Here is a 24236-nt window from a genome sequence, read left to right as displayed (position 1 = left end):
CTGAATGTTCTTCATTTATTTTTCAGCTTGCTCTTTTGGTCAGTTCAGAGCACAGATAGAAGGAAAGGCACAGATATGAAGGATGTAACTCTGATAAGAGAAAGTTCAGAAGGTAAGGGGAAATGAATAGTTTTACCCCACTTTAAATAGCAGCAAGATGCTCAAAGTAATTTCACCTAGTCTGGAAGACAAGTGAATGATTGTGTTGATTAAAGATGAAATATTCAAATCAAAGTTATCATTCACAAGTTTTACGGAAGAGTACATGAGGAATTTAGATCAAATCAGAAAAAAAAAATGAATTGAGACAAAACTCATTATTTTCAGAGGAATTAGACTCTTCATCCTTGCTCAGTTCAGGTTACCCACGCCTTTAGTTGGAGAGTCTTACAATCAGCAGCAAATTGCATTCTTGAAATACACTTTTCTCATTTTTGATAACATATACTTGAAATTATGTAATTTTAGCTCTTTAGAAGCAGAGGGAACTTCATCCCAATCTCTGAGATAGAATGGCAGAGATACTTACAAGGAAAAGCCTGTAAACAGAAGAATATTGGGCAGCTCTCCGATTCCTGGGCACAGAAGAATCTGTGGAATTAAGGAATACAAAAGTAGAACCAAGTATTTTTTGCCTTTAGAATGACTGATCTTAATCCCTTACTCACAACAGCACAGAGGCCTTGTTTGGGCACAGGCAGACATGGCAAGGAGCATCAAATGAAGATAAAGGACAATCATGAGATTAAGAGAGTATGTTCGAGAAGATTCACACCAGCTGAATGCCTCTTAAATGTGCAAATATGGGATCACAAGGCATCCAGAAAACTCCAAGAAGAGAACTAAAAGATACAGGAAAAAAAAAAAAAAAAAAAAAGTAGTTTTCAGTTTGTCTCTGTAGAGGCACACAGAGGGTGAACTTCACCAGGAAAATAGAGTTGCCCTTATGGGGAAACCCTGATTGCTGAAGTATTTTTCACATGCATGGGGAAGGAAAGGACATTTGATGCAGGAAATACTTTCAAACTATCTTTGATTAGTACAGAAAACTAAATCTTGGTCTCCAATTTCAGAGTTACAAAGGGAGAAAGCTATGAATTAGTGAAGCATTGCTTTTGCTATGGTAATGAATTAACATAAAAATGGCACTTAGAAATTGTTTTTAACTCTACCTTCTTCAAAGGTCTAAGCATTATTTTCTATGTGTGTCAAGAAATCTGCTGTTTTCCCTTGTGATATATTCCTAAATATATACAGGATCCAACGTTCCCAGAAATAAGGATAAGAAATACAGAGAACTGGATGTTTGCTTTTTTATGATATTCTTGTATAATTCTTCTGTTGACATTTAATGCTCATGAAGGTGACCAGGGCTTCGTTTTTTGAACTTGTGGGATTCAGAGTGCCATGCACATCTCAGGGACCCTGGGGAAAAGGGCAAAATAAAACTTCCCTCAATTTCTTAGTGTCTCAGTCCTTAGAGCTCATTGCCACTACCAGAGAGCATAGTCCCTGTGGTAGCTGAGCCTCTGGGGCTCTCCTTATCACAGGCTGAATCCAGAAGGAATCTGAGTCAGTGGCTCTAACAAGTGGAGAAAGGTAGCTGAATTAATTACAGAAAATGTCACAGAATCATTTAATATGCATTGAGATAGACTTTTCAGGTCAAGAGAACAAGATGCATCTTGGGCTGGATCTCTTTCCCCAGAGGGTTTAGCAGAACTGAAAGGAGACTAATGGCCTCTTCTGCTCTAAAAGTGAGATTATTGTTGTTGGTTTTACTCATAGAATGATAATTATAAAAAACACCTTGTAGTATGCAAGATTTCCATTCATTGAGGTTTCCCTGAAGATACTTCAGATTATCGTGGTTGTAGAGGGCTCTGTGTTTCAGAGTAAATCTGAAACTCTTGGGTTTGTAGCTAAAGCCAAACTACTTTGGGTATCTGAAGGACTTTAAAGGGTAAAGGAAATCTATTGCCTAAAGATCACTGAATAACAAGCAGAAAACTGGTTTAGTTTTCTCTTTCTTTTTTTTTGTAACCATTTCTGGGGCCTCTTTTAACTCTTCAGCACTGTAGTTCCTTGAACACTTTCAACTCAGGAGTATTTCTCCTGGAAGTAAGAAGGTTTTCTCTCTAACTGCCTTTAAGCAATAACCTACAGCTTGTGATGCCATTCTGCCTGGTTCTGACTAGAGCATTTGTGAGTGTGGTTCTGCCCTAGGGTTAAGACATTTTAGAGGAGAGATTTAGCTTGAGTCTTCTTGAGTCTTTTTTTTTTTTTTTTTTTTTTTTTTACTTTTGACTACATTTACTTTTTGACTTTTTTTTTTTACATTTGGCTAACCATGAGGATCTAGTGTCACAAATCAAATGTCCATAGATTAACTCACCTATCCTCCAGTTACCATTCTGGAAGTGTATAGGTGTCCCTAAGATCCTGTGTCAGATGTACAATCTTCATGGAGGTACCTTAGATATCGTAGGACACCTGACATATTACCAGGTACCAATTGAACTCCTGTCTAGGTCTCTATTAACCATAACAGAAGTTCAGGCAGCCTTTAAGGGGCTCACCTTTAAGCTCCAATGCTGGAGACAAATACATATATGAGTGTGAATTGAAATTCATCCAGTGTTGCTGTGTGGTCAGGGAACTGACCTGTAGTAAAATTAATCAGGTTTTTGCACAGAGCATTTTCTTGAAGAGTGGCACATGGGGTGTGTTTTTCTCTTTGATGGTATGGATTGTTTATTTTTATTCTTGTTTAGTTCTAATCAGATCAGTTCCCTGATCTTGTGTACTCACTCCACAGCCACACAAGGTGAGGGGTGATGAATGACAGGTGGTTATTTTTGGGAGTATGACTGACCTGTACTGTCTGGGAGTGCTCCTGGACAATCAGTCCAATTGAAAAGTTTCATGATGTAATTTTCGACCTAAAGTACTTACATCTGGAAAGAAGACCTTTATTTGTTTATTTATTTATGTAGCTTTGCTGTGATGGCTGACACTGGAAAAAAAAAAAAAAAGTTACAGAACTGGAAGCTCATTCACACATTTCTATTGGATAAAAATTAATATTTAAAAAAAAAAAAAAAAAAAAAAAAACTTAAAGGGAGTTGAACCACATTCCCTTCAGTGCTTGCTAAGACTTGATCATGTATGCAAAGAGAAATATAAGACTAGATTGAAACAAAATGATAACCTGAAGGTCTGTGCTCATCACTATAGATGAATAGAATGCAAAAACATTGCCAGCAGCAAGAGTGCAAATCTGTATTTTTCAGTCTGATTCACTTTTAATAATGCTGTAGAGGTTATGCATTAAAGCTAATTTTGCACTGAGAATCCCTTAAACATACACTATAAGATAGGAAACAAAAATACAGGCTTGTTGCTTTTTTCCAACACCTCAGTGCTTTTAATTAAATAATAATTGTAATAAGCCATTAGTAAGCTGGCAAAGAACCTGTTTGAAAAGACCTCACTTTTTGCATTGTCTAATACACTGTCTAATTGCTTCACTTACAAAACTATAGACCAGCTTCAAAGAAGGATTCTGATTTTGCCAACCTGACAGTTAGGTACCTGGTTCTTTAGGCAGTGCTTAATAGCCCCGACTGAATTTCATATGCAATGAATGGAGGACTTTGTGGCTTAAAATCAAGATTTATCTGCCAAACAGGTGTATATCATGGGAAAACCCAAAGGACAATTTATGCTTGAAGTTCTACCTCTCTTTACAGGATCTATTAGAGAGTCCAGTTCTTGTATGATCTCTTCATTGTCCCTCTCAGTATATTTAAGTGCCACAGTTATGAGTTCTGCAACAGTCTCCATACCTTGCAAATATTCCAGAGGTCACAGAAGTCCTACTAGCATGGGAGGACATTTGTCTTTCAGACCTTCCATAGGTACCTGAAGAGACTTAGACCCACACATCAAACATCCCAGGGAAGTTTCCTAATCATCAAGTTGTGGGCAAGATTAGTCTCCCATGCTGGGTCTTGGACTTGGCAGAAGGGAGCACAAGTTCTGTGAGTGTGGTGGGCATGGCAGGGGCTTGCTTAGGGAAGGGATCTGTTGACTGGGGCATTCCTGTAGTTCATCAGTGGGTATGCAGAGTAGCAAAATCTTAGGTGAGAACACGAAAATTCAAAGCATTGAACTGTATTTACGGAGGAATATATTATGTAATTTGAGCAGTATTTGTACCTTATAAACTTTTGTTTTGATGCCTTTCTTCCCTTACAAATTATAGTATAATTATATTGAGTGCAGAAGTATTCTTCTGAAGTATACTTCTATATATATAAAATATATATATTATACATATTACATATATAACATATACAGTATATCGATATTATATATAGATATTCTTCTGAAGAAGTATTACCAGTCAAAAGTAGAAGAGAAATGGTAAATATCTTTCTTTTTTTTTTTTTTTAATTTTCCATGTAAACAAGCTATAAATGTACCAAGAACAGTACCTTGGCTGATGCAAGATGACTAATTCCATATGTTCTTATAGCTGTTCTTATTTCTGAGCCAATTGCATGATGTAAGATAGACAAGTCCCAATGCCTAGTATCTATTTCATTGAATAGATAAGACAAATATTTTCAACCATTGTAGCTTTTATTAAGCATCCAAAAATGTGTTATACTGATATTATATCACTATAATCATTATATTATATCATTATATTATTTTATATAAATATGTTATATAATATAACATTTATATAAAATGTGTTATACTGCTATACTGATAAAGGATATAGTCACTGCTCCAATTTAATTGGTTTGATTGTTCATGACAGATCAAGCCAGAAATCAAAAGAATGGGAAGAACAAAGGAAGCAAGCCCAAAATATAACCTGTTAGCTTTTCTCTTTCTTCAGGAATCTAATTAGTTCAGGTTTTGTGCATACCTGTGTTTTTATTTTGTTAAACTAAATATATAAATAATGAGATGAAGATGGAAGAAAAATATGTTGGGGCAAGAGTGCATGTGTCAGCGCAGGGAACAGCAGTAGGGAAAAGGAAAAAAACAGAAAGGCAAAGCAAAATGGAAAGAAAGAGAGATCAACGAACAAAACAAGGAAAGATTAAGGAACTAATGTCAGGATGTAAGTCTGACTAGACAACAGATGTGGCAGTAAGGGAATGGTGGAAAGAGGTCTGTTACAAGAAAGTCTGTTATGTAAAGTACTTCCAACACTGGAGCCCAAAGAGACCCCAGAGGTGATTGCTAGCAGCTAAATGCAGAACAAACTGTATTCTAACAATGTTGCCAATATCAGGTACGTGAAAGGTCAAAGTAATACTATAGAAATGTCATAAAATTATGGCCTGGAAGCCATATGCCAAGCCATTTGGGAACAAGTTCCTGCTGAAGAAGTTTCACTCCAAAATTAGTGCAAGTAACAGAAGGTGATAGTTTGCATTGTGAAGCAGAATGGAAGCTGTCGAGTACGGAGTTTTTTTTTCAACACGGGCTAGTCAGAGCAGAATAGGACCTGATGGATATTTCTGAAGTTTATCCTAATGCTCTGAACTCCATAAATAACTGAAGGCAACAGGTCCCAGCGTTAGGGCATGGCTTCTCAATAATAAGAGACCCTGGTGGACTTGCAATTGCTCGCAGTGCCATTGTTCTTCTGGTTCAGTGCATATTCCCCAAGACTTTCACATCATAATGCAGAAGAACCTATATTTTCCAACAGTTACTTCTAAATTACTGATGACATATTTTTTTTCCAGCTAAATATTTTCTACTTGACGTACCATTTCTAATAGCTCCCCTTCCTCCTTTTTCTTTTCCTTTAGACATACTCTAGACCTTAGAAATATGTTCCTAGCCTCCCCAGACTAATTATCACAGGTCTTTATTAAATATTGAGCACAGCTGCCATATGCTACTTTTGATGATGCACCCCCCACATGCACATAAAATGGCCATCTCTTCATTTTGTTGTTGCACTTTTCTTACACAACAAAACTGCTTTTGCAATGGAGTGAGCCAGTTGGCATGAAAATACCTGTCCTGTCAGAACAGTTCAGCACATGAAGTTCAAATAACCAATTAATCACTACATCTGCTTGATACTCCCCTTAGAGGCTTGCATTGTCTGAGCCAATCATCTTTTAAGAGTTTCTCTTTATCCCTAGGCACTTATGACTTCATTTGATCTGAATCTAATTAGGCACAGAAGAATGTGAAACGCAAATCATTGATACAATGGAACACAATTCTCAACACTGAATTTTATAGCAGCACCCATAGCAGAATTAGTCTAAGAATTTCAAAGAGTAGGCAAAACTCCACATGCTGTGTTACAGAGATCATACTTTCAAAGTGAGGCACGCTGCTCTAGCAAAGAAGTGGGACCTGCAGACGTATTGCTACCTGGTAATAGAAAGCTATTTAATGTTTAAATCCTGGGCAGATGGACTTCAGTCTGCTGTTTGAAATAAAAACAGAACAGATACACTGTTGTTTTGGGCTGGCTGTCCCAGCTCCTTCCTGGAATTTCAAGAGAAGAACTATGAGATGTGTAATCTGCGCTATGGACTATCTCTTTAGCTGCAAAGAACTGCCATGTCGATCATCATTGAGTCTGCTCCTGAAAACATTATGGACTGCATATTCAGAAGGAGACTATTATATGCCTGTTGGCCATGGCTGCTGGCATATTTCTTTATCCTTCTTTTCTCTTTTATTTTTGAAATAATTATATGAATACCAAGGCAGGGTGTACACGATTAAAATTATTCTCCTTACAGTAAGCAATACATGCATCTAAACTAATAGATACCTTGGATAGACACACTCCTACCTGCCTGTCTCTGTGTGCTGGTATGATGCCTACAAAGTGAAAATGCTTTTCTGTAAGCACTACTTCACAGTTTCAGGCTGACTATAAAGATTTTAATCCAATCTAGGTTTTATTAAAAAACTTTTTCAACTTATGTGTGGTCTTTAATTCTAATGACTGCACTCCTTCAATCATTTTTCTGAGAAGGGAGAGGTAAGGACTTCTGCAGAACTCATGCAGTTAAAGTCCCATGAAATCTTTAAAGCTGTTGTAGACTTGAGAGTGACTAAGCCTTCCAATTTTTGAGCAGTCATGCTGACAATTAATAATTTTATTTTCTAGTTCATTAAATTATGCCTTTCAGCATTTGGACAAAAAGACACGTATTAAAAGTCAATCAAATCCAGAGTGACACACAACATAACATTTAAAAAAATCAAACTACATTTTAACATCTTTGTCTAAAATGCTACTTTTCTTCATCCATCTACTTCACAAGAAGGCAAATGAAGTGGAAGGTGTTTCAGCACAATCTTCCCCAAGACCACATGCCTTCAGATTCAGAAGTTTCAGTTGATATGGGGTGTGATTAGGCTTCCTAGATGAACTAAACAATTGTGATGAAGACCAAAAAGGTGTATTCGTCTGAGAAAGGGAGGGGAAGAAGGGGTAGATGTTCCAGACTGGTGATATAGTCTGGGTGAGACTTCTGTACCATTCTTGTGTTCATATAGCAGTCCTTACTTCGAAGCTAATTATGTTTTACCACTGATGCCAAAATGAGCTTCATCATTAACCTCAGAGCAAGTAGCAACAAATTTTAAAGCCACTGAAGACAAAGGTATCTGTCACTTCATGTGCTACAGCTCACCTGGGAGCTATGCGCATCCTGTGCAATACCAGTGCACTGCAAGTGGTGAGAAAATTGAGGGCACCTGCCTTCTGCATTTTGAACCAGATGCAATTTATGAATAGCCTTCAAATGGACATCATAGCACAATGCAGTCACTGAGTCAGAAAAAACAAAACAAAACAAAACAAAACAAACAAAACAAACAAACAAACAAACAAAAACAGACTAACACATATGGCTTTGCTCTACTGTGTATATAAAACACAAATGTCATTCAGTATCTACATTCATGCTGCCCCTGTCCGCTGGGCTAGAGTTTGAGCTGGATGTACCCATCCTGCCTAGAAGAACAAAACCACTGTGTGAGCCAGATCTAGCCTGAACATGAGTTTGCTTGCCTGGAAAGACAGTTGTCACATTCCAGACATGAGTCAGATGAGTCAGAACCGGTGTGTGGGCTATATGCTGGGAAATGTGCATTCATGTGAGAGGTTGGTCCATGAACTAGGATGACAGTACAGCTAACTCTACCAGAATTGAATCTTTTACATTCCATATTGTTGCCAATTCCTGCAGAAATGTCTTTAACACTATTCACAAGATCCTTCACACTTTTACTTTAAAACTAAACTTCTCTCAGGTCATAGAAATAGCTCCTTACAGTCCAAGAATAAGGGATCAAGGCACAGGTATGGAAGACCCCATTAGCCTACAGTCCAGTAGGGGTAACAAACTCTGGAACTCATGAATCAGATTCTTACAATTAATAAGCCAGTAGTGACGTCCATAAAATTCAAATTGAACTGAAGAGGTCTCAAATTCATATGACACATTTACAGAAGGCATTTATGGGCTTGTAGCTATCTCACACTGTTTAAGTTGTTTGTGTTACAACTTTTTTAAAACACAGTTTGTAGAGTGCAGTGATATTCAATACATATGCATAAATAAATTAATATACATATATATATTTATCCAGCCTTATGCATGCAAAACCTCAGCAAATCTTAAACAGTAAAACTAACTGTATTCCACAACTTTTCAAGCTGACCACTTGCTATGGTGAAACACAATTTATTTCTACACATGAGGATGGCCTAGTTCTGTTTACCTGATGCTGTGCACACCAGAGTCAACTTCTGCTTCAGAAGTCTCATCATTGAGTGCAAGAAGAGTTTATGCTGAGTGGACTGCTGAAAGCCTTAGTCTTGGTTTTCAATTTTACCTAAACTCAATTATACAGACAACTAGTTCATTTACGAGGAGGTATAAGGTCAGTTTACTGAGGCAAACAAGAAAGTGAACTCTCACTGTTCATGTTCATACAAAGTGGGTAAATGCTATAATGTACAGATTAGAAAGAAATGTATAATGTATAGATTAGATTAGAAACTCTGTTCACCTGGATTTACACTGCTGAGGGAAACACAGGAGCCATGGAGTAGAAGATGAAGCCTAATGATGTTCTAAGGTGTATGAAAAAAAAAAAGGCACTGGAATCTGATGTACAAAACCCTTAATATGTGAGAGGCATTTTTGAGGCATTTTGAGCATGTTTTTGTTTGTTTGTTTGTTTGTTTTTGTTTGTTTGTTTGTTTTTTGCTATAGTGGTTTTTAACTTCAACTCACTGCAAACTTTTGTACTTCTTCTGTAAAGAAGTTCTTGATACATCTCCATTTTTTTCTCCATATTTTAATTTTGTGAATTTGATTTTTTTTTTTCAGCTGGTCTTAAGGGTTAAAAGGGACTGTCCGAGAGAAGCTATTGGGAAATTTGGGCGGTCTGGAGAAACCTGTGGGAGGTATCCTTGGCTCCTGTTCCAACTGGGCCGATGTAGGTACGCCAGCAGAGCCCTCTTGTGGACATGCAATGTGGAGCAGCAGCAGGAAGATGGATTTTTCTTTTTTTTTTTTTCTTCCTTTCTTTCTTTCTCTTTCTTTCTTTCTTTCTTTCTTTCTTTCTTTCTTTCTTTCTTTCTTTCTTTCTTTCTTTCGCTCTTTCTTTCTTTCTTTCTTTCTTTCTTTCTTTCTTTCTTTCTTTCTTTCGCTCTTTCTTTCTTTCGCTCTTTCTTTCTTTCGCTCTTTCTTTCTTTCTTTCTTTCTTTCTTTCTTTCGCTCTTTCTTTCTTTCGCTCTTTCTTTCTTTCTTTCGCTCTTTCTTTCTTTCTTTCGCTCTTTCTTTCTTTCTTTCTTTCGCTCTTTCTTTCTTTCTTTCGCTCTTTCTTTCTTTCGCTCTTTCTTTCTTTCGCTCTTTCTTTCTTTCTTTCTTTCGCTCTTTCTTTCTTTCGCTCTTTCTTTCTTTCTTTCGCTCTTTCTTTCTTTCGCTCTTTCTTTCTTTCGCTCTTTCTTTCTTTCGCTCTTTCGCTCTTTCTTTCGCTCTTTCTTTCGCTCTTTCTTTTGCTCTTTCTTTCGCTCTTTCTTTCGCTCTTTCTTTTGCTCTTTCTTTCTTTCGCTCTTTCTTTCGCTCTTTCTTTCTTTCACTCTTTCTTTCTTTCGCTCTTTCTTTCTTTCACTCTTTCTTTTGCTCTTTTGCTCTTTCTTTCGCTCTTTCACTCTTTCTTTCACTCTTTATCTCTTTCACTCTTTATCTCTTTTGCTCTCTCTTTTTCTTTCTCTCTCTTTCTTTCTTCTCTCTTTCTCTTCCTTCCTTGATTTTCTTGCTTTCTTTCTTGCTTTCATCATGCAGCTTGTATCATTTTCCTCAAATAGCTAACAGTCAAAAAGTAAAAAAATCCCCACTCTTCATTTGATAGGTCTACATGAGGCATTTGGTGGTAAAATCAAATTGCTTAGGGAGGATGCAGTCTTAGTCATCATTATCAATGTTGGCAAAAGCTTGTATGTTTGTGTTTGAAGATCCTCATATTACATTGATAGAGGGCTCAGCTGTGCTAAATATATGATCAAAGGGAGTGTGAACAAACCATAATTCTGTTTCACATGCTTATGCCAGCACTTTTGTAGGTGGAAACAAGTTGATGGAGAGGTGCTTTCATTGGCAAGGTGAACAACACTAACAACAGTGGTGTCTCTTAACAAGGAAAAAACTCTTTCTCAAGGCACGGTTTGTGATTTAGTCATAAAAACCTCTGATCTACTCTGAACAAGAGAAAACTAAAACTAAGGGCCTTAATTGCTTAGGCCATGCCAGTGGAGTCTTAGGCTAAGTCTATGCCATTAGCAGTAAGCAGTAAGGGTATTTGTTAGACGGTTTGTCTGGCAAACTCAATACTTTCTATGCTCTGGAATGGTGTTTGAAAACTACTCCTGTGAAGAAACGGTTATGGTGGTGGACAACTATGAAAATATAGCTGATTTTGCATAAGAGTTTCTGCCACAGTCCTGAGGTGTAGATTTAGTCCTTGGCTGCAATCTTTTTTTTTTTTTTTTTTTTTTCTTCACTTTATCTTTTTTTTTTTTTTTTTTTTTTTTTTTTTTTTTTTTCCCACCTAAGGAAGAATAGCACTAATTAAATTATTGACGTTTGCATTTATCACCTTCTGATTACATTTTAATACCCTTACTTTGTTCTTCTCTTCACTTGGCTTAATTATCAATTCAAGGATGTGCTGAAAAGTCAATAGCTACTTTCATCAGGACATCCCTGAGCATTGCTAGGACTATTTTCCTCAGTATTCCTGTGGGAATTTCCAAAGCCTAGTCTCTGAATGCTATTAGCTCTTTTTTTTTTTTTTTTTTTTTTTTTTTTTTAACAGACCTATCTGTATTATACTAAACATTTAGTCCTTAGGAGTTTGGAAAACACCAACGAAGCACAAGTAAACAACTTGCTGATACATTTCACATTAGAAATGAAATGTGCTATAGGCCAGTTAACTTTGTGTCTTCTGCTCCTTCATTTGCTGCCATCTTTCACTAGGACTTTGTCTTTGCAATAAATGACTAACCTATAAATCTGCTTGATGTCTTGAACTTTCCTCTCCTCTTTCTTAGTTCTGGTGCTTCTTAACAAGGACCTTGCCTCTAACAACTTATGGTTGGGCGGTTCAGTTCCACAGCACTTGTAGGAAAGACACCTAAAGAGACCATATGGCAGCTAAGCCTCCTCAGTCACCAGAAAAAGTGATCCCATTAAAGCTGTATTTAGCTGGCACTAGTCCAGCCTTGTGAGCTTTGACAATAATGTTTCTGTGGTTGTCAAGGCAGAAGAATCAGATGTGGGGCTTGCGGGAAGATGCCCATAGGCTATACCTCACCGCATGTAGGGTTTGAGAGATAAGAAATCCACCAGAGAAAAGAAAGAAACAGGCAGAAACTGGTGCAGCTGATATTTTGACTGAATTGTTATGTTCCCTTAAGAGGTTGCAATAGGAAAAAAAAAAAAAAAAAAGTAAATTAAAAAGTGATTATACAAGAAATAATAGAAAATGTGAACAATTTGCAAACAGTCTCAGTAACAGCTATTGTTTGTTTCCTGATACAGTCTTGTATTAGGATGCTGAAAAGGGTCTTTGGACATTGTGCATTTCACTGTTACATGCCATACAGTTTATCTTGGCTCCTACGTAGTCAGAATTTCAGACAACATAGGGAATCCTAAGAGAGCTTAAGGCTTAGGAGCTTAGGGGATCTTAAGGGAGTTAAGGTTTAGATTATTTTAACAGCAACTTTTTACTTGGGCAGATAATGATATGACACAGGGGAATGCTATTGAATTAAAAGAGGGGAGATTCAGATTAGATGTTAGGAGGAAATTCTTCACTGTAAGGGTAGAGAGGCACTGGAACAGGTTGCTCAGAGAAATTGTGGATGCCCCATCCCTGGAGATGTTCAAGATGAGGTTGGACAGGCCCCGGGCAACGTGCTCTAGTGAGTGGCTTCCCTGCCCATGGCAGGGGGTGGAACTGGATGATCTTTAAGGTCCCTTCCAACCCAAACCATTCTGTGATTCTACAAAAAATCATAATACTGTGCATACCTATTTGAACTGTCCATTTTCCACAGAGGAACGGAGGCTACAACTTCAACAGGCATTAGAAGTGGAGAACAAATTCAGGTTTAACTCTGTCATTTCCCAGAGATTCTGTCCCATGCTGTGCATGCTAAATTGTCCATGCTTATGTTGTTTACCACTTCTCTAACATTACTGATTCTGAAAGCACCTAATGTGAATGCTGCTGTCTATCACTTTCTTATTCAGCACAGTTCTGTGGATAAGACCAGAATGTCTGCCAAAGTGTTTTTGTTATTTTTTTTCTCACTAACATTCTACCTCTTAGACTAGGCTTTCTAGTGTTGTGGTTTTTTTTGTTTGTTTGTTTGTTTTTTTTGTTGTTTTTTTTTTTGAGTCCAGAGGCAAACACTGTACAGTACATTGGAGTAAATGTGGACTTGGCTCAGAGTGAACTGAGGAGTAAACCTAAAGTACACCCCCTTGAAGGATCTGACTCCACATCTGAAATCTTTTCTGAAGAGCTATTAAACTAGAAATTAACTAATACACAGGAGGGAAAATGGGTGATAAAAAGATGATTTCTTTGTGAAATGCTCAGTTACCAACTCTATAGGTATCCTGTCTATGAAAATTTCCCAAGGGAAATAAGGGCCTGTGGGAGCAATTTTCTGTTCCCCTTGGCAGAAGTTTTTCATCTAGATTCCTAGTTGTTTTGGTGTCAGCTGAGTATGAATACCATCATTTGGGTGCTAGGATGAAATGAATTTAGATAGTGTTTTTCCAGAGGCAGTGAAGCTTATTTGCTCATGTCTGAAGATTTCCCAACCTTACAAACACCAACCCTGTGCTGTCACCATCTAACTCTGAAGAGTCACCTAATGAAATGATGACAGGTCCTATCTTAAGGGAGTTCTTAGGGAGATTTTGGGCTCTTCACGGAAGAGTAATGTCCCTCTGTGTTGTGGTTTAACCCGGCCGGCAGCTAAACACCACGCAGCCGTTCGCTCACCCTCCCCCCTCCCTCTCTGGGACGGGGGAGAGAAATGGAAAGTGAAGCCCGTGAGTTGAGATAAAGACAGTTTAATAAGACAGGAAAATAATAATAATAATAATAATAATAATAATAATAATAATAATAATAATAATAATAATAATACAATGATGATAATAGTAATACTAATAATAATATGTACAAACAAGTGATGCACAATGCAATTGCTCACCACCCGCTGACTGATGCCCAGCCTAACCCCGAGCAGTCCAGCCCCCTCCCCCCGGCTAGCCACCCCTATATATTGTTTAGCATGACGTCAGATGGTATGGAATACCCCTTTGGCTAGTTTGGGTCACCTGTCCTGGGTCTGTCCCCTCCCAGCTCTTACTGCACCCTCAGCCTGCCTGTTGGCAGGACAGAGCGAAAGGCTGAGATGTCCTTGGCTTGGTATAAGCACTGCTCTGCAACAATTAAAACATCGGGGTGTTATCAGCACTCTTCTCATCCTAAGCCAAAACACAGCATTCCACCAGCTACTAGGAAGAAAATTAATTCTAACTGAAACCAGGACACTCTGCCATAAGAAAAAAGAAAAGAAAAAAGAATGAGTACATGAGGGAAAAGCAAGTGCAGATTTTTACCTTGTAATTATCAGTAACATATTTCTTTCCCAAACATATGGGTTATACTTAATGGTTTGAGTGAAACAAGCTACTGAAACATGTGAAAGATCCATGCTTTTCTGTATCATCAAGTAATGGCCAATATCCTAGAGAATCTCAGATAGGTCTCATCTATAGGGTTGTCTAACCAATCCCACACAGTTTGTTGTCTTTCTACTGACATGGCAGAGAGGATGGGACAGTCTTTCATGCAAGATGAATCCACTTATTTATTTTACATCATATAAGGCCTACTTAAACCATGGATCCAAGAAGGGAAATGAGTGGATTGTGTTCATCACTTCTTGAAAGCAAGGCTAGTGTCCTAACGACTCTCATACTGAAGTCTGAATCCAAAGCAAAAAAGAGTGTGTAGTGAATTATCTGCTTGAGATACAGATATCTCTCATCTAATAATAATAATAATAATAATAATAACAATAATAATAATAATAAATTATTATTGTTATTATAGGACCCCATTCAGTCATTACAGCTCCACTCCGGGATGAACCCAAAGGCATTTTCAATGTGATTTGTAAGCTGAGGTAACAAATAGCCAGAAAAAAAAAAAAAAAAAAAAAAAGCAAAACAACAGAAGGAATGAAAGATTCCTTTCGTAAACACTTCTGCTGTTATTGCAATGCAATCATTTTAGCCACATTGACATCCCAGCCTAAGTCCTGCATCCATGAGAAGAGAAATAAGAGCTGTAGGGAGCATACTGGCGTGTCACAGGTTTTGAGGGCAGAACACTGAGGTGACACAGCAGTCATGGGCTGTCAGAGGAGTAATGAAAGGAACCACCTCAGTTACCTCTTGACAAGTAGATGTGGCAATGTTGAACTGACAATGGCTTTGCAAGGCCATTTCAGGTTGTTTCAGTTTGATTCCTGATGTTCAGGCCATGTAAATGTAAATGGCCTGAGACCGTGCATCCTGCACACCTGCTATGCTACTCCCAAGGACTAGTTAATATCAGAAGTTCTTTGAAAGCTCAGTGCTTTACTCATTTTATTGTTAACATAGAACATGAAATGCCACAGGGACATGTACTAGTTAATAATGGTTGATGCTTATGGGAGTTTCTACCAGTCAAATTAACACTGATATTAAAATGTTCAAATTCTTTAAATTTTGAATAGAAAAATAAGGAACAATTGTCTCACTTCACACAAATAGTCTTAAAATGGATGAATGCTTGGACCTACAAGTAAAATTCCTTTGCAGAAGTCCAAGAAGATCATGGAGACACATGGGGAAGGTTGCCATTATCCTGTACTCTATGATTTAGGAACACAATCCAAGGTTCCATCTAGTCCTTTAAATTAAGTCCATCTAATTCTCTTTTTCCCCTAAAGGCCAATTAACAGTTTAGAGAATAAAGTGCACATCCTGCCTAAAGCATGACATTAAGCTCATGTGTAATCATAGATGACTCATTTAATTATCGTGGTGATTGCTATAATTTTTATAATATACCATGTTTAAAGCCCTAATTGGCTAAGAACTGTAGTTTAATGAATGGTCCAATTTCACTATAGGCAGCACTCCTAATGATGCCTGTAATTCACACTAGTACCTTTGATTATATGATCCTTTCTTCAATTGCCAAATCTGAAGTCTTTAAGCATGAATACATCCAGTCCTGAAGTCTACCTATAATGACGCTTTTAAATTTCCTTTTGAAGGGTCCAATGATTTCCAAAAGTGAGTTCAGGAAATTGTAACATGTCATTTTGCAACTATTGGAAAATATCCTGCATTCCAATGCTTTGGGACAAGTAATTAGAATTGGAGGTTCATTCCTCTTTGGGAATGTGCCCATGAAGTCCCTATGAAAATCTACCTACTACTGCTTTCAGAACTGCTGAGAGGTGTTGAGTTTCTCAACCTATACTTAAGCAATACGGGATTTTTTTCATGCTAAGAAAAGTTCACAGCCAGGCATATTATTACAATTACACAAGGCAATAGCAGTATAGGTAGGGATGAAGTTGAAGTGTTAACAGAGAAGAGGAGGAAGTAAAGCAATACAGCCATTTTCTCATCTCATAATCCTAAGAATTTCTAAGATACTGTAGCATCCTTTCTTTCTCCAGAATATACTCCTCCTCGGGTGAGGGTCCCTGCAAAGAAGCTTAGGTGGCACAACCCAGCTACAACTGATTAAGGGGGTCCTTCAGCAGTGGGACAAGTCATTTGCCCCTCCAATCTCATGATTCAAGTGACATGACTTGACTTCACTTGTGTTGAACTGAATTTGTAACAGTAAAAAATCTGGCTTTTAATAAATAGAAAAAATAATATTCTGTACCTCCTGCTGTCTATGAAGGCTAAACTGCTTTTTATTCTTTAGAACAATACTAATAAGACAGTTGACTAAATACAGGTTATTATCTTCTGTGTGGGTGCATTTCTACCGTAAGACAGTGTAGGTGGGAGTGTGTTCAGGCCTTATTTTGCCCTGACCCTTAGACAACAGAAATGTACCAAGTGGATTCAGGATGCTCCACAATCACAACTGAATTTTTTCCTTGTAAATACACATTGGTAACATACCCTTCAAAAACCTTTCTCTCTTCCCAAGCCAACTCTTTTCCCTGATTTTCTGTGTTTGCAGTACAGAAGGTAAATGCATAGAGACAGTTGCAGGGAAGATTATAAATGTTAGGAGAATACTGTGCAACCTCCTAATTGCAGTTTTACTTCCCTAGCATGCACTCAATAGTCCATTTAGCATGGATGCTATTAGAATCCTTTCTTATTCATCCAGCTTCTGCTGTAGTCTTTTCCAGATACAATCACTCAAGATTGCTAATGCTGCTTCCCTCCTACTTTCCAATATTTCAACTCCTCACACAAGTGGAAATTTCTTTCTCTCTCAGTGAGAAATCTCCCACTCTGAATCTATCTTTTCTGAACATGGATGACCAGAAAAATGCATAGGATTTCAGATGAGCTTGTATTACCATTGTTAGCAAAGGTATTAATGTTTTCTTAGCCCTACAAAATATATTTTACTTGTAACATCCTCACACTTGCCTGTTGAATGTTAGTGTCACCTTGGTGACTCACAGTTTTAATTCATGCTGTTTTATTCTTCACATTAATCATTTCTAACAGAAAAACTTCCCAGTTACAGAAGAAAAAAACCCTTACTTGTTACTAAGCCTAAAAAAAGCTTACTTGTTACTAAGCTTAAATTTCACCTTAGACCTCGTGCCTTATCATTTCTTTTGGTTGCTCTAGTCCTATAAAAACATCCAGTGAAAAGGAAACACTGAGTCATATTGTGACATGAATTTGGGGGGGAGGGGTGGGGGTAGCGTGGGAGGAGACGTATACTATTGTATACTTCATATTATTAAATCTGATGTTTTTGTTTCCTCTTTTCTTTTTTCTTTTCTTTTCTTTTCTTTTCTTTTCTTTTCTTTTCTTTTCTTTTCTTTTCTTTTCTTTTCTTTTCTTTTCTTTTCTTTTCTTTTCTTTTCTTTTCTTTTCTTTTCTTTTCTTTTCTTTTCTTTTCTCTTCTCTTCTTTTCTCTTCTCTTCTCTTCTCTTCTCTTCTCTTCTCTTCTCTTCTCTTCTCTTCTCTTCTCTTCTCTTCTCTTCTCTTCTCTTCTCTTCTCTTCTCTTCTCTTCTCTTCTCTTCTCTTCTCTTCTCTTCTCTTCTCTTCTCTTCTCTTCTCTTCTCTTCTCTTCTCTTCTCTTCTCTTCCCTTCCCTTCCCTTCTCTTCTCTTCTCCATTTGCAAGGGTTATCTAATTATGTGTCTATTCAGCTCTGATTTCCCTCTCTATTGCTCTAATCTTCCAGGTTCATGTTGTCAGCAAACTGCTTTAACAAAGTGATATTTTTTGTTTCCAGAATATTAATGGGTATGTTGAAAACTCACTGTCAAAGATGATCTTGAAAACCTTTTGTTACTAACCTCTCTGTGAATTGACAATTCATTATTAAACACAACCCACAGTGTTCCACTGATTAGATAAGTTCCTACTGACCTCAAATAAATAATTATCTTAAGGTCATTAACCTCTTGAAGTTTTCTTCCATTCTTTATTATGATTATTTGCATGTTTATATCCTTATCTCTAGTGACAAAATTGACTTTGTTCCTAAGAGAGGAAGAAACTTGGAACACGGTAAATTGTGCTTCATTTTATATATTTATATATATATATATATATATATATATATATATATATATATATATATTTATCATCAGGTTTGTCCAAAGCTGATTGTCCAGAGGTGCTCTGGAATCTCTGTCTTGGAGGTGCTCAAGAACCAATGGGACATGTCCCTGTGCAATCTGCTCTGATTAGATCTGATTTGACAATAGGGGTGGGCCAGATGACATCTGGAAGTCCATTTCAAACTAACTATTCTATTTTTAACATCAAGATACTTACTGAAACCAGAGGCTAATGAAGCTCTATCTTTTACTTCTATCCTGTTCTCCCATCACAGTTATCACACTTCTTTTCTTGTTCTCTTTTATTTATATGATTGAAGTACTTATATGGTATTTTAAGTATATTTTGGCCTTTTAAAATATATTTTAAATAATGTGGAAAAACAATTAAAATAGTTATGATGGCATTATATATGCATAAATATGATATATTGCTGATGAGTTAACAGCAATACCTTCATCAAGGGGCCAGAACTTGAACCACCGAAGTAACAAATACAGTAATCGCTGAAATAACTTACATTAATGTAAGATTTAAAGTTGTTTTAGTTTTGGTTTTGAAAAAGCTTATTTGGAAAAGTGGTTGTGTAACCATATTGTATGTCTCTCTTTTTTTTACTTTTTTTATTTTTTTTATTTTTTCACAAAGATATGCAGAAACCGATACAACATGCTGTAATACTTCTGTACAAAACTTTTTTAGACCCATCCCTTGTCTCTACCCAAGAAATACTAAGAAAGCAGGTCTTACAAAATACTGCACTTTTTAAATCCCAAAGCTTTTCTTTTCTTATCTTTTCTTTTCTTTTCTTTTCTTTTCTTTTCTTTTCTTTTCTTTTCTTTTCTTTTCTTTTCTTTTCTTTTCTTTTCTTTTCTTTTCTTTTCTTTTCTTTTTTACTTTTTATTTTTCTTTTCTTTCAGAAACTTGACTGTCTTCAATTCTGCAGATTGGCAGGTGGAGCAGAAATTATATTGGTGAATACACGATTATGGAAATCTTATATTTTTCATTGTTCCTAAAAGTACACAATAAACTTGAGAGTTATTGAGATAGTTTGAAACCATAAATGACAATTATTTTTATTAACATCCTGGCAAGAAGTCTGAGCATACTGCTGAGATTTCTGGATCAGTGCTGAATATTTCAGTTTTGCCTTGTCTTGTAAACCACTTACTGTAATTCATTCTCCAGTCAGTTTCCTCTACTGCTTGTTCTTCTTTGTAGAAAAATCCTATTTTGGAATATTGCCATCTGAATACCACTGAACTTCAAGACTCCCCAAGTGGACTTGAAAGAGCTTATACAGAGATGCCTATTCTGCTGCTACTTAGTAAACTGATGGTTTATTATCATTGCGACCAGCAGAAATCACCCAAGCCAATGGATGAATGCTGATAATGCAGCTGAGACATTCAATTTATTTTAAATTGCCTACTGTCTTTAAAAGGATTGGAGCAAAATAGATTTCTTGCAAAATATGCCCTTCCAAGTAATTATGTTAATCAAAAAAAAAATGGGTGTGTGTTTACAGAGCATTGATCATAGCCAAGAAGCAAGTCTTGGGGAAATTGAATTTTTCTTGTCACCTTGTTCTTAGATAGCACTTTATGAGTGATTTCACAGCTCCAGGGAGAATTCTCTTCAAGCTGCATAACAAATTACAAATACTTACTAGCAGTTTCATCTTGCTGTAACCTTCTACCCATATGAATTCTTTTCCAACTTCACTCTTGTGCTTGATTTACATCCTAGAATGTTTTCACACCCATCTTCCAGTCAAAATCTTGCCATTCTTTCAAATTCCTCTAGGAAACTATGTGCTTTCACACAAAGATATTAGATGATCTCAGAAAGGACCTCAAATTATCATGGACAGATACAAACACATTAAAATCCCTTACAAAACTATCAGACGTGTCTTCTTTCTTACCATCTAAGCATTTTGCTCCATTAATTTGAGTTACCAATTAATGATCAGGCATTTGCAAGATTAGCTGGAACACTGGGACAAATTATGAGAATTTGATATATATATATATATATATTTTTGCTATATATCTACTTGTTTACAACAGATGTGTATGCATGAGAGTGTTTTGTTGCATGTAAGAAACAGGCAATTTCTTTGCTTTCAAGTGCCAAATCTTAAGCTCCTGTAAATTCTGGGTCCCAGAAGCTCTAATTTTCAGCTGTTTCTTTAAAGCCTTTTATATTTTAATGGCTTGTACCATGTTTCCGGACTCCAATGCATACGGATATCCAGCAGTGCTTATAGATATTTAGCTTCTGATCAGTTCTTTTCATTCCTTTGGGTGGTGTTTTGATCTGCTCTCTGTGGACAGATTATGTTTCCCGTTCCATTGACCTAACATATACACCAACTGTAAATTATCCTGTTATCCTGTATTAAGTGAAGGACACACTTCATGAAAGCTGATAGTACCTTTCAATAATGTTTCAGACAACATATTATTCAGACACTGCTGTTACAATTAACTAATTCAAAAGGTCTCTTTACCTGATCCCAGTCACGTGGCAATTTTTCCACATTCAGTGGATTATTGAAACTGCTGTAAACAGAAAGATAGATTGAATGAGTCACTCCAGTTTAATCCCTCCTGTGAAATTTTGCACTTCTGTGTTAATTGTTTTGAATAATTTATTTCAGCTCTCTTTGTGCCAACATACAGTTACCAGTATTTCAATAGATACTGAATTTCACTGCAAATGAAAAAGAATCTCATTGTAAAAAAATCCTTGTGTCTCTCTGATAAATTAATTCAGATTCTGGTTCAGAAAAAGCTAAAAAAAGATATTTTTTTTTTCACCCGTGGTGTCTAAATCTCTTATGCTTGAAGACTAACCAGAATTCAGCAATTAATCCACATACATTTATCATCTACTCATTTCCTTCCTTCACTTGCACCAGGCTTTGCTTTTTCTTAGTTGTTCCACAGCATAACACTTTTATTCCATATTGTTTGTTCAAACAGCACACTAGGTAATGTTCATCTAATTCGATATCTTTATTGTAGGCTTTATCCTGACCAAGTGTTTATGTCTGATGGTCAGCTATTACTCAACACCTCTCGGGATTTATTTGTAAGATAATAAGGCAGTCATTATTTTATTTTTAATGTACCTTTCAGAACAATGGATGATTTTCTCATGCTTCATCTAATTATCCTGAAAAAAAAACATTACACATCTCCATCTGATTTGTACATATTTACATATTTGAATTCTTTTCTCTCCTCCTCCTTCCCTTTGACCATTTTAGTTAATTCTGTTACAGAAGTTCTAGAGCCAATGAGGATTTTTAGAAAATAAAATAATATATATATAATGTAATATAAATATATATTATATACTGATATATAATATATATATATTATAAAATATATATAATATATATTATATATATAATATATATAAGTATGTGTAAATGATAGCCCTCTTACAATCAATGGATCAGAAAAGTCTCTTATTTGTAAAATATTTTTTCCTGGAAAAATAATATTTTTTTCTCTCACAGTAATTTCCTTTTCTTTATAGTGTCCTCAATAGCAGAAGGGAGAGCATGTTACAATGGCACAGGGAAATTCTGGTAGGTGCTAAACTGCAGTGCTGAAAGAAGCCTTTTAAGTGCAATTGCACAGTGAAGTCATGGGGGGTAGAAGCTGCAGTCAAGTCAGAAGTGGTTCAAATGCTAAAAAGATCTTCCAGGGGCAGCACAAGCTCCTGAGGGACAGGCTGAAGACACCTACATGTATTCTGGCATACAATAAGAGGAAAACTAGTTCCATTCTGTCTGTGCCAATTTGTGTGGTTCTGGGATGTGCTGGGGTGTGCTGGATAGTCCCTCTTATAGCTACAGGAACATTGCTCTAAAGAGCATTGGATGGCAATGTATGCCTCGGGCATATATGGGCACAGTATGGCCACCAGTTACCATGGCAATCAGCAAACTATTATCAGCAGACTTGCCAGTACTAAACCACTTTACCTCAGGTCTGTAGGAGTTTTTTCGTGACCAAAGAACATGCTCACCTACTTCCAGACCTAGAAGCAGTTTAGTTTTGTAGTAGATGTCAGCTGTGAGACAGAAGAGTGGGGTGGACTGAGAGAGGGTCTGCCAGCATGCTCTTGTAGAATTTTTTGCTGATAGGTACAGACTGCTTCTGGCAGCTGCCACTTGTTGCCTCCTCTGGGACAGACTGCCTCTGGATGTAGGCATGTTGCTGCTTTGGGTAATGGCATTGTCAACAGCCTTAAGGCTGACAGCATGAACGAGTGTGTTGGAGATCCTTGGGAAAAAGGAGGCTCAAAGGAATGCAAATACGACAAATCCTGCATCCTTTGATGTATCTTTGGAGGCCTCCTTGGATCAGAAGTTGAAGGGCAACTGAATATTGTCTCTCTAGGTAAGGTGATCTTTCTCAGAGCTGTAGTTTCACTCTTGATGGTTTCCTCGCCTGTGGTGCATGTGCTTCTCCCTGTTTTTTCCAGTTCTTCTTTTCTGTCCTTGATGTAGTTATCCTTCAGACTTTTTTACTTTTACACAGTACTGGTCTCTAATAACCCACTGATCTTTCTTAAAGAGGAATATCCACACAGGTACAATCAGTAAAGATAACCTCTCCCAGATGTTGGTCCTACACATACTTTCAAAGAAAGAAGTATTGTATTGGTAAGATAACTACTGACCTCGTGTCATCTCCCCTAAATTCATCCCCAACCAGAAAGCAGGCATGGGGTTGCCAGTATGTCTAGATTGCATTCACACTACAAAATTAGAATCAAGACCAGAGCACTCCCCACCACTTCAATAGAGTTTTGGAGGACACACTCTGTAAATTGTAGTTATGGCACTGGAGGTTTGGTGTGTGGCGTAAAACCATGCTGTGCAGCTTTGTTCTATGTATGTTGGCAATTCTATATACCTCAAGTAAGATATTATGTACTTGCCACCCCTGATGTGAATCAGAATGGAGGGCAAATAAAGGTCAAATGTTCCTCCACTCACATATTGAGTGTGATGTTCCATAAATTAGACAGTATGGAGCTTTCAGGTATTTAGCCTCAAGTATGATGACCTATGTGCTTTGAAAGAAAAACATTGATTGCACCCTATTTCCTGTCATAACAGAGTGATGCAGAAGAATAAATGTGTAGTAAAATGATATTCTGTACATCAGGACAACTTCGAAGGGGCACTGAGAAGTAAGAGAAGGAAACAAAGTATTAGTACAGATGTTACTGGCCACAGAGATAAGATGATGGAAAATGGGCTCAAGTTGTGCCAGGGAAGGTTTAGGTTGGATATTATGATAATTTTTTTTTACAGAAAGAGTTGTGCAACATTGGAATAGGCTGCCCAGTGGTTGAGTCACCATTCCTGGAGGTCTTCAAGAAGTGTGCAGATGTAGAACTTAGTGGCATGGTTTACTGGTGGACTTTAGTATTAAGTTAAAGGTTGGACTGGATGATCTTAGGGGTCTTTTCCAACCTGAATGATTCTATGATTCTATAAAAGCAATACAGCAGTGTGGAGAGTTAACCTTGGCTAAAGGCCAAACTCCCAGCCAGCCTTTCCTTCACCACCTCTCCCCAGAATATTGAGGGAGAAAATACAGTGAGAAAATTCATATATCAAGATATAGACAGGAAGATCACTTAGCAATTACCATTGCAGGCAAAACAGACCAGACCTGGGGAAAAAATAATGTAATTTATTGCCAAATGAAATAGATTTGGGTAGTGAGAAACAATGGTGTCGTGGTT

General features: G+C 37.0%; 1 long non-coding RNA gene across 1 annotated transcript in view; it reads left to right on the top strand.

Moving 5' to 3' along the window:
- Nucleotides 1-20360, top strand: part of LOC311424707 — a 47251-nt gene extending 26891 nt beyond the window's left edge. The window contains exons 2-4 of the long non-coding RNA XR_014686167.1: nucleotides 18352-18398; nucleotides 19373-19426; nucleotides 19677-20360. This is a non-coding gene — a long non-coding RNA (uncharacterized lncRNA). The remainder of the gene's footprint in view (nucleotides 1-18351; nucleotides 18399-19372; nucleotides 19427-19676) is intronic.
- Nucleotides 20361-24236: the final 3876 nt, after the last annotated feature.

Source organism: Aythya ferina (genome assembly GCF_964211825.1).
Source record: "Aythya ferina genome assembly, chromosome: 1".
Classification (NCBI taxonomy): Eukaryota; Metazoa; Chordata; class Aves; order Anseriformes; family Anatidae; genus Aythya; species Aythya ferina.
This window is presented reverse-complemented; position numbering and strand designations above follow the sequence as displayed.